The sequence below is a fragment of the Amphiura filiformis genome, chromosome 5, assembly GCF_039555335.1.
Source record: "Amphiura filiformis chromosome 5, Afil_fr2py, whole genome shotgun sequence".
Classification (NCBI taxonomy): domain Eukaryota; kingdom Metazoa; phylum Echinodermata; class Ophiuroidea; order Amphilepidida; family Amphiuridae; genus Amphiura; species Amphiura filiformis.
In genome coordinates this window covers 52,882,179-52,889,841 of record NC_092632.1, presented here as the reverse complement: position 1 = coordinate 52,889,841, position 7,663 = coordinate 52,882,179, and positions in this window count along the sequence as shown.

Sequence of the window (7,663 nt, the reverse complement as noted above, 5' to 3'; positions counted from 1 at the left end):
TTTTTGAGGACTTTTGCCCCACCGCACGGCCCACTCTGCGTACGGGCCTGGGCATAGCCAGTGGGGCAGTATAGTGCCCCCTACAAAAATTGAAGGGCGGAAAAGGGAGGGAAAAGAAAAAGGTCTACTTTTTCGGTCTGATTTCCCAAAAATTGAAAGAAATAACCCGACAATTGAAAACATATATAAAATAACTGCCAATACCGGAACGAAAATGTTACAAAAATCAGGACAAAATATTAGCAAAACTGGGTTGAAAATTTAGTTTTGCCACAGCCACCCAGGCTCATTTCAATATCCGGGGATTTTTAGGCAAACGAAAGGGGGAAAAGTGGAAAGAAAACAAGGAAGAAAACAAGAAGAAACGAGGAAGAGTAGGCCTACGTTCTGAGTCATTGCGCATCATAAGTATGTTCATGCTTGACATTTGTGACGGGAAGTCGCATCCACTGGAAATCCATTCTAAAATACATATTATGCATTATCATGACATGGTTATATGGCCTATAGGCTATGCTTAATCATGATGGTCGGAAAAATAAGTTAATGATAGGGGCCTAATGCAAAATGATGCACCAATTGGCTTTTAGTTTGAGGATAATATTCCCCTCACAAGTCGGGTCCGTTGAAATCTGTTATGCCCAAAATAATACGAATAATAAGTGTAAACTTTTACACCAAATGACAAAAGGCACAATGCCTTTCATAACTTTTTGAAAATAATTCTCCAACTTCTGAGGGAGCACATCCCCCTCAGGCACCCTTCTCCGTCAAAAAAGAAAAGGCTAACTTGCATTTATCCATATAGGCCTAATTGAGCAGGTTCATACCCATGCAGAAGTCAGGTCCGCAGGAAATTTGTTAGGAATTATAGGCCTATCTTTCATAGATATAATGACTATAGGCCTATAGCACATCCCCCTCAAGCAAAACAGAAAAGCCTAAACTTAGGCTGAATTGAAGGAATTATTGAGCACGAGTGTTAAATATAGGCGGAGACTGGGGTAATTGTGGCCCCGGGGTAATTGTGGCCCCTTTGTCTTTATCACGGTGTCTTTATACTAAGCATTGGTCTAGGTGACTTAACTTTGTATTGTATGAAAGAGTGGTCTTTATGTTACTGTTTGGTGAAAAAATATTCAAATAGCATTAAAATTTTTATGAGGGGGGTCTAATTAGCGGAGCGACATCGCAAATGGCTCTAAAAAGTGGCAAGTCCACTTTTTATTCATAGGGGTGGTACTTATTGGTTGTATCACTGACTATTTTGTATGTGTTTGACATGAAAGGTAATCATAACAGTTCCCATTGATATAACAATAATATAAAAAAATTGTTTATTTAATGAGCTAAATTTGCATATTATGTAATACCCGGCTTGGGGTAAATGTGGCCCTGTTCATGTCTTAAGCAAATTACTTGCATCTGACCCCCTAAAAAGCTATTTTGGTCATTAATCTGTTATTATGTTAATCAAATTAGCCATTTGGGGTCATTATTGAAACAAAAAAGACATATTTTAGTATGTTTTCAAGCAAAACAAGGAAGTATAATGAAGAGTCAGATCCGGCCGCAGTTTCGGCATGCAAAAATTAGCATAATAACAAGTACTTTACAAAATGCCTTAAAATGCCTTTTTCTGGTAAATAAACCAGTCCAAATGGCCTAGAATTATCGCAATGACTATAAAACATGTTATTAATAGTTATCAGGAAGAACTGGATTCACAATACTCTTTAAATTCTTTATTTTGTTCAGGGGCCACAATTACCCCGCTTGTGGTAATTGTGGCCCCTAAAACATTATGTTAATTATTATGCAAATTGCAATATATTTATGATTATATTTATCACATCTTATAGGTACCCATTGCCTCTATCCACTCATGCAGAAATTTTACTTCTCCAGTTCATACTTAAAGAATTACATGGTAAAAATGCAAAAAGGCCTAAAACTAAAATTCGCGGCTCAGTTGGAAATCTGTAAAAAAATATATGCTCCGAAAATAACCAATAAACAGTTTTGATGTGTCCGGAGAATTGAAAGTCTGCAAAATGTCGTCGAGGGAGCAACGTTATTCTGCAGCATTTAAGCTCAATTATGAAAAAGAGCAACATGTTCTCCGATTTCTCACGTTCACTTGAAAGAGTGTATCCCGAGCCCGCGATTTAATTCATAAATTGGATAGTAAAATTAGCAGGAGCTAGCAGGCACTTGGGCTAGCTACAACCCTGATCATGCTGATTAGGCCTACTCGCAAAATTATTCCCGTTGCGCCAGTTCACGTTCACAATATCGTTTGCGGCTGGGTTTTGAGACTAGGGAGTATGTGATTTATGAGACGTCTTTGAATTATGATACTGTCAGGTGACTCGGCACTGAAGAGTCTTTGATATCAGAGACGTCTTTGAATTAGCAGTGCCCCCGAACTGGTATTGTCCACCAGTATGCCTAATTTGTGTTGAAACCCTACTGTTGAAACATTACGTTATTATTTATGAACTAAGCTGTTCTAAAATATGCCCAGCTTATATATATATAAATACATTCCTTGTGTATTTATTTATTTATTTATTTATTTATTTATTTATTTATTTATTTATTTATTTATTTATTTATTTATTTATTTATTTATTTATTTATTTATTTATTTATTTATTTATTTATTTATTTATTTTACGAATTGTTCTGAGAAGGTAAAGGCCTATAGGCCTACTATAAAATTACACATTTATTTTCAATTTGTTATTCCGGTTTTTTTGTATGAGAAGGACATTTGGAAACAAAAGAATTTTTGCATCAGAAAATATTATTTAAAACAATCAGGTTACAGAAAACAATTCTTGTAAAGTCACTGTATCTGAAAATGTCAAGCGAAAGCTGATATTCTTGGGAAGGAATGATGGTATTAAACAAAACTCAAGTTACATTGTAAACCAGTTGAAATAAGAACGAAATCCATAATTTTAATGTCATTGTTTAGGAAAAAATAATGCTCAGAATAATGTTATGCATAAAACGTAATCGCGCCATAATTATAGTTTCGTGTAACAAAAACCGGTGGACCATCATCACCTATAGAACCTGTCCAATAACCGGAACGATATAACAATTGGAATGGCAGGACAGATTGTTTTGCCAAATTGGATAGGGTCTATGCCCTAAGTTGAGAATGGACTGTCCCACTCGATTTGTAAAAAGGTCGCGAACCCTTATGGTGGACCCAAGTAACTGCCTAAAATGAGGCAAAATTGAAAAGAAATGGGGTTTTAAATTGAACTTTGGAATTTGAAAAGTATAAACCACATTAGGTCTAAGGCTGTGCTAACACTTTTCTTTCATGACTTTGGCCACAATTATTTATTTTTTCAAATATCTTAAAAATTCAAGAATCTAAGCTAATTGAACAGACAGTAGTCTATCCTGTTTATAGTCTCATGTGTTTTAAGCTTTTAAATATTTTATGGTATTACCACTCTGTATATATTATGTAGTTTGTAATTTTATAATATTTATTTGTTTTATATCTTGTATTTACAATTGGTGCAATGACTTTCTAAGTGTATTTTACATTTATTTCTTTGTAAATCATTTGTTTATGTTTTATTGTATCGAGGGCCCCTGTGGAAAGCAGTGCTTGCACTGATCAGGGTTTACCCTCGTTAAAGATGTCATTAAATAAATAAAAATAAATAAATGTTATGCTAAAAATAAGTAGGCCTTAGGAATTCTGAAAATTCCGGACTTGTGACAATGTTCTTACTGTCAAATATTAGGAATTCTAAAAATTCCGGAATTGTTACAATATTCCCACTGTCAAATATTAGGAGTTTTATTTAAAATTCCAAATTTCTGACAATGTTCTCACTGACAAAATAATATTACGAATTAAAAAAATTCCGGGATTGTGACAATATTCTCACTGTCAAAAATTGTGAATCTAAAATTGAAAACACTCAAAGAAATAAATCGAATAACTAAATAAACAAATAGGTTTGTGAGTAGTATTTATTAATTTATTATTTATTATTTATTTATTTATTTATTTATTTATTTATTTATTTATTTATTTATTTATTTATTTATTTATTTATTTATTTATTTATTTATTTATTTATTTATTTATTTATTTATTTATTTATTTATTTAATTTTGGACATTTGACAATAAAGATTGTATAATTCCTGAAAATTGACCGTACAGATAACTTATACATTTCTGTAGCGGGTGTGGCTGGGTATAGTGAGATAAACGGACGTACGAGGGGCGGTCAATAAGTTGTTTTTTTGTTTTTCAATTTTTATTGTACTTGGGACTGGTGGGTGGGGGTGGTCCATAAGTTCGTAGAACAAGGTACTTGAAAGAGTACTAGCCAAATTCGTTCTATCTCGTGCTCTTGAGCATGGTCACTACAAACCTTAATGCACCCGTGGTCCCGGGGGGGTACTCAAGTTTGGTTTTGGTAGGGACGTGCCGCTGAGAATTTGAAAGTGGACACATAAATATATCAATTTTTCAAGAAATTTGGACCCATTGATATACCAAAAGTCAAAATTTTCGGCCGAATTGAACCCAAATTGTCTTAGTTTTTACAATTTTTCCCAAAATTTTGGGAAAATTTTGAACATTTTGGCCAGATTAAGGAAAAATTGGGCTATTTTCAGAAAAAAATTAGAAAATTTTGAAAAAAGGACCCATTCATAGATACCAAAATAGGCTTTGTAAAAGGGGTCATTGATATACCAAAAGGCTGAAAATGCTACCCATATTTGCGGCACGTCCCCGTATGGTCATTTGTACTGAGAACCCCCCCGGCCGTGGTCGCAATGTTTCTTCAAACCTTCTATGTCAACAAAATGGAAGTCTTCCGATAGCTCTTTGAGTCACTCTTAAGGCTCACAGAATAGCACACAGGACACAATCCGAGAACAGTGACATTCCTATATACCATCAACCGTCTTCACATCATGGCTTGCCTCAATTTTGCTATCAAACTTGTATGATATATGCCTATGATTGTACTTTCATTTGGCAAATGATCTGTCATCAAGACTTCCCCTGGATCTCAGAAACAGCGATGAAGACCTTGCACTATGGTGACCGAGTGATGATCTAATTCGAAGCTTCTTAGGGGTGGGATACCCAGGTAAATGCACTCGTAATGTCTATCACCTTTAGCCACATTTAGATTAAACTTGCCTCGGTCCTCATTCTAAGTGTATAGAAGGTGTGGACCTGAATATGTCAATTAGTATCAATTTTGTACATGAAGACTCTGGGACCCCATCTAGAAGACACCTTGGAATACCCAATGTTAATGGATTAATGTTGAAAACACATTCATCCGAGTTGTCATATTATTTTTGTGGCTATCTCAATGATCTTTATTTGGCTCTTTATTCATTATCAATGCCACTGTACCAGCACGTATATCATTAATGGTGACATCAGCAAGTCTTTTGGACCTTGGATGATCTTCAAGGACGCTCATTCCATTCTTGAACTCTAAGAACCACTGCATTGCTGTTGAATACCAAGGACTTCATTACCATTGCATTTACAGCAACTGTATATTGCTAAATTTTATTTGAGTTTTCGCCGCCGTCGACGCGTCCGGAGAAATTTCCATAATGACCCTGTACTTACTTCTGGTAGTACCTGTGAAATCATGGAGGTAGGCTTCCTCTGAAGAGTGTCCTGCCCACATACAGTGAAAAATCTTTGCAGTAATGTTTTGAAGGGACAAGCTTTCAAATGAGACCAAATTCAATACCGTGCGACAAAGTAGCATACCAGGCGCCTTGTTCTCCTTCGTGACGAATGAGCACAATCAGTGGCGGCGCCAGGAATTTTTTTTCGGGGGGGGGGGGCATTAGGGGCAAAGTGAATTTCAGGGGGGGCAAAGTCAACAAATTTTGCGCAAAATTAGCGCAAAAAGTGGAAATTTTCGTCATTTTGGGTTTTTTCTGGGAGGGGCAACAAGGGGGAACAAGAGTTCTGACTGTGGGGCATTTACCCCCATGCCCCCCCCCCGTGGCGCCGCCACTGAGCACAATCCAGTTCGGGAACCGAGACTAGCAATATTTAACACCGTATTAACGTACGTTAAAACGTATACGGTCCACGTGTCAGTGCGTATCATCGCAGCCTCTCTAATGTGAGGCTTAGGCTATGGGATGCTGGTATTCATGGTATTGGCAATAAAGTGATTTAAAGGAGGATTTCGTGATCCTAGCATCCTCTTTTTATGACATTTTTCAGTACATATCCACGAAAAAGGCCTATTCCCAAAATTTCAGTTGATTCCGATTTTGCGTTTGCGAGTTATGCATGATAATTTCGTTCTGGTGCACCAGAACGAAATTCAAATTTCACGATATCTTTGCAAAACGAATTAATCTGCAAGAAATATTTTGTACATAAACATTATGTAGCCAGAGGTTTCCAGTGATATAAAAATCTCAACTTTTTTGAGAAAAGTGGGGGATGAGGCTGTGGATCACGAAATGCCCCTTTAAAGGGTATTCTGCATGATGACTAAATGCATCATATTATTGTGTTCTTTGTAAAAATCCCTTTTTTATGGGATCCAATTATTTTACATGTTAAGCATATGAGGGTCAGTTATCTGAGTGGATAAAGACAACAAATTGCTTTAATTGAGGGGGGAGTTTATTTAGGGAGTTGAAATTTATTTTCTTTTGCGGGTTGAATCAGCAAACCAACCCATTTTTGGGGTTCACCCCCCCCCCCTCGCAAAGACCAAACTAATCAGAAGCATTGTAAACGTTTAGAGAGCAGTTGTCCACTTTTCACTTTATGTGGTTCTCATATGTTCTGTACAGCATAGGGGACTCCTCATTACTAAGAAGGCCCCCTCTCCCACCACCTTTTTTGCACAAGATTTGCAATTTAAAGAGAATTGACCATTGCTCATTCCAGTGACTCTAGTATAATGGACAATATACGAGTGTAATGTGTGCTTTTTCATTTAATGACATAAAATTTGAAAAATATTGTAAGGTACACTTGAGGTTTTGACTTTTAAAACCTACATTTAGGTCAAAAAATGTGCTTGGATCAGGGAGGTAAATAACATGTTAACTGGGTGGGCAAATGCCCACCCAGTAAATTATTTTGCCCACCCAGTAAATTTAACTTGCCCATTGCCCAATTCCCCACCCAGTAAATTATTTTGCCCACAAAAAATTGGGCACCATATAATATTACCAACGTGCATATCTTGAGATCAACTTGCATTTTGAAAGTGCTGTTCAATAATGAAAGTGATGCATCTTTTCTTAACATTTGCCAATTTATTCATTTAGAGACCACAAACTTGTTAGTCTTGAATAAGGTGTATTTTTAATAATAATAGATTTGGAACATTATCCTTGATTTTTTTAAATGTATTTGACTATATTTGAAACTTAAATCCAGATATTGCTCATTTCAAGTATTTAAGCATGCACAAAATTAATATAGGTAATGGTATTATGAAAATGATTTCCTGCAATAATAAATACATGTTATTTTACATTATCATTACACCTTTCGCCTGTGATTCTACATCTGTCTTTATTATTTTGTGCAACATTGGAGCCTGTGTTATAAGAATTATAAGAATTGGCAAAATAAATAATTTAATTATTGTTGGGAAATA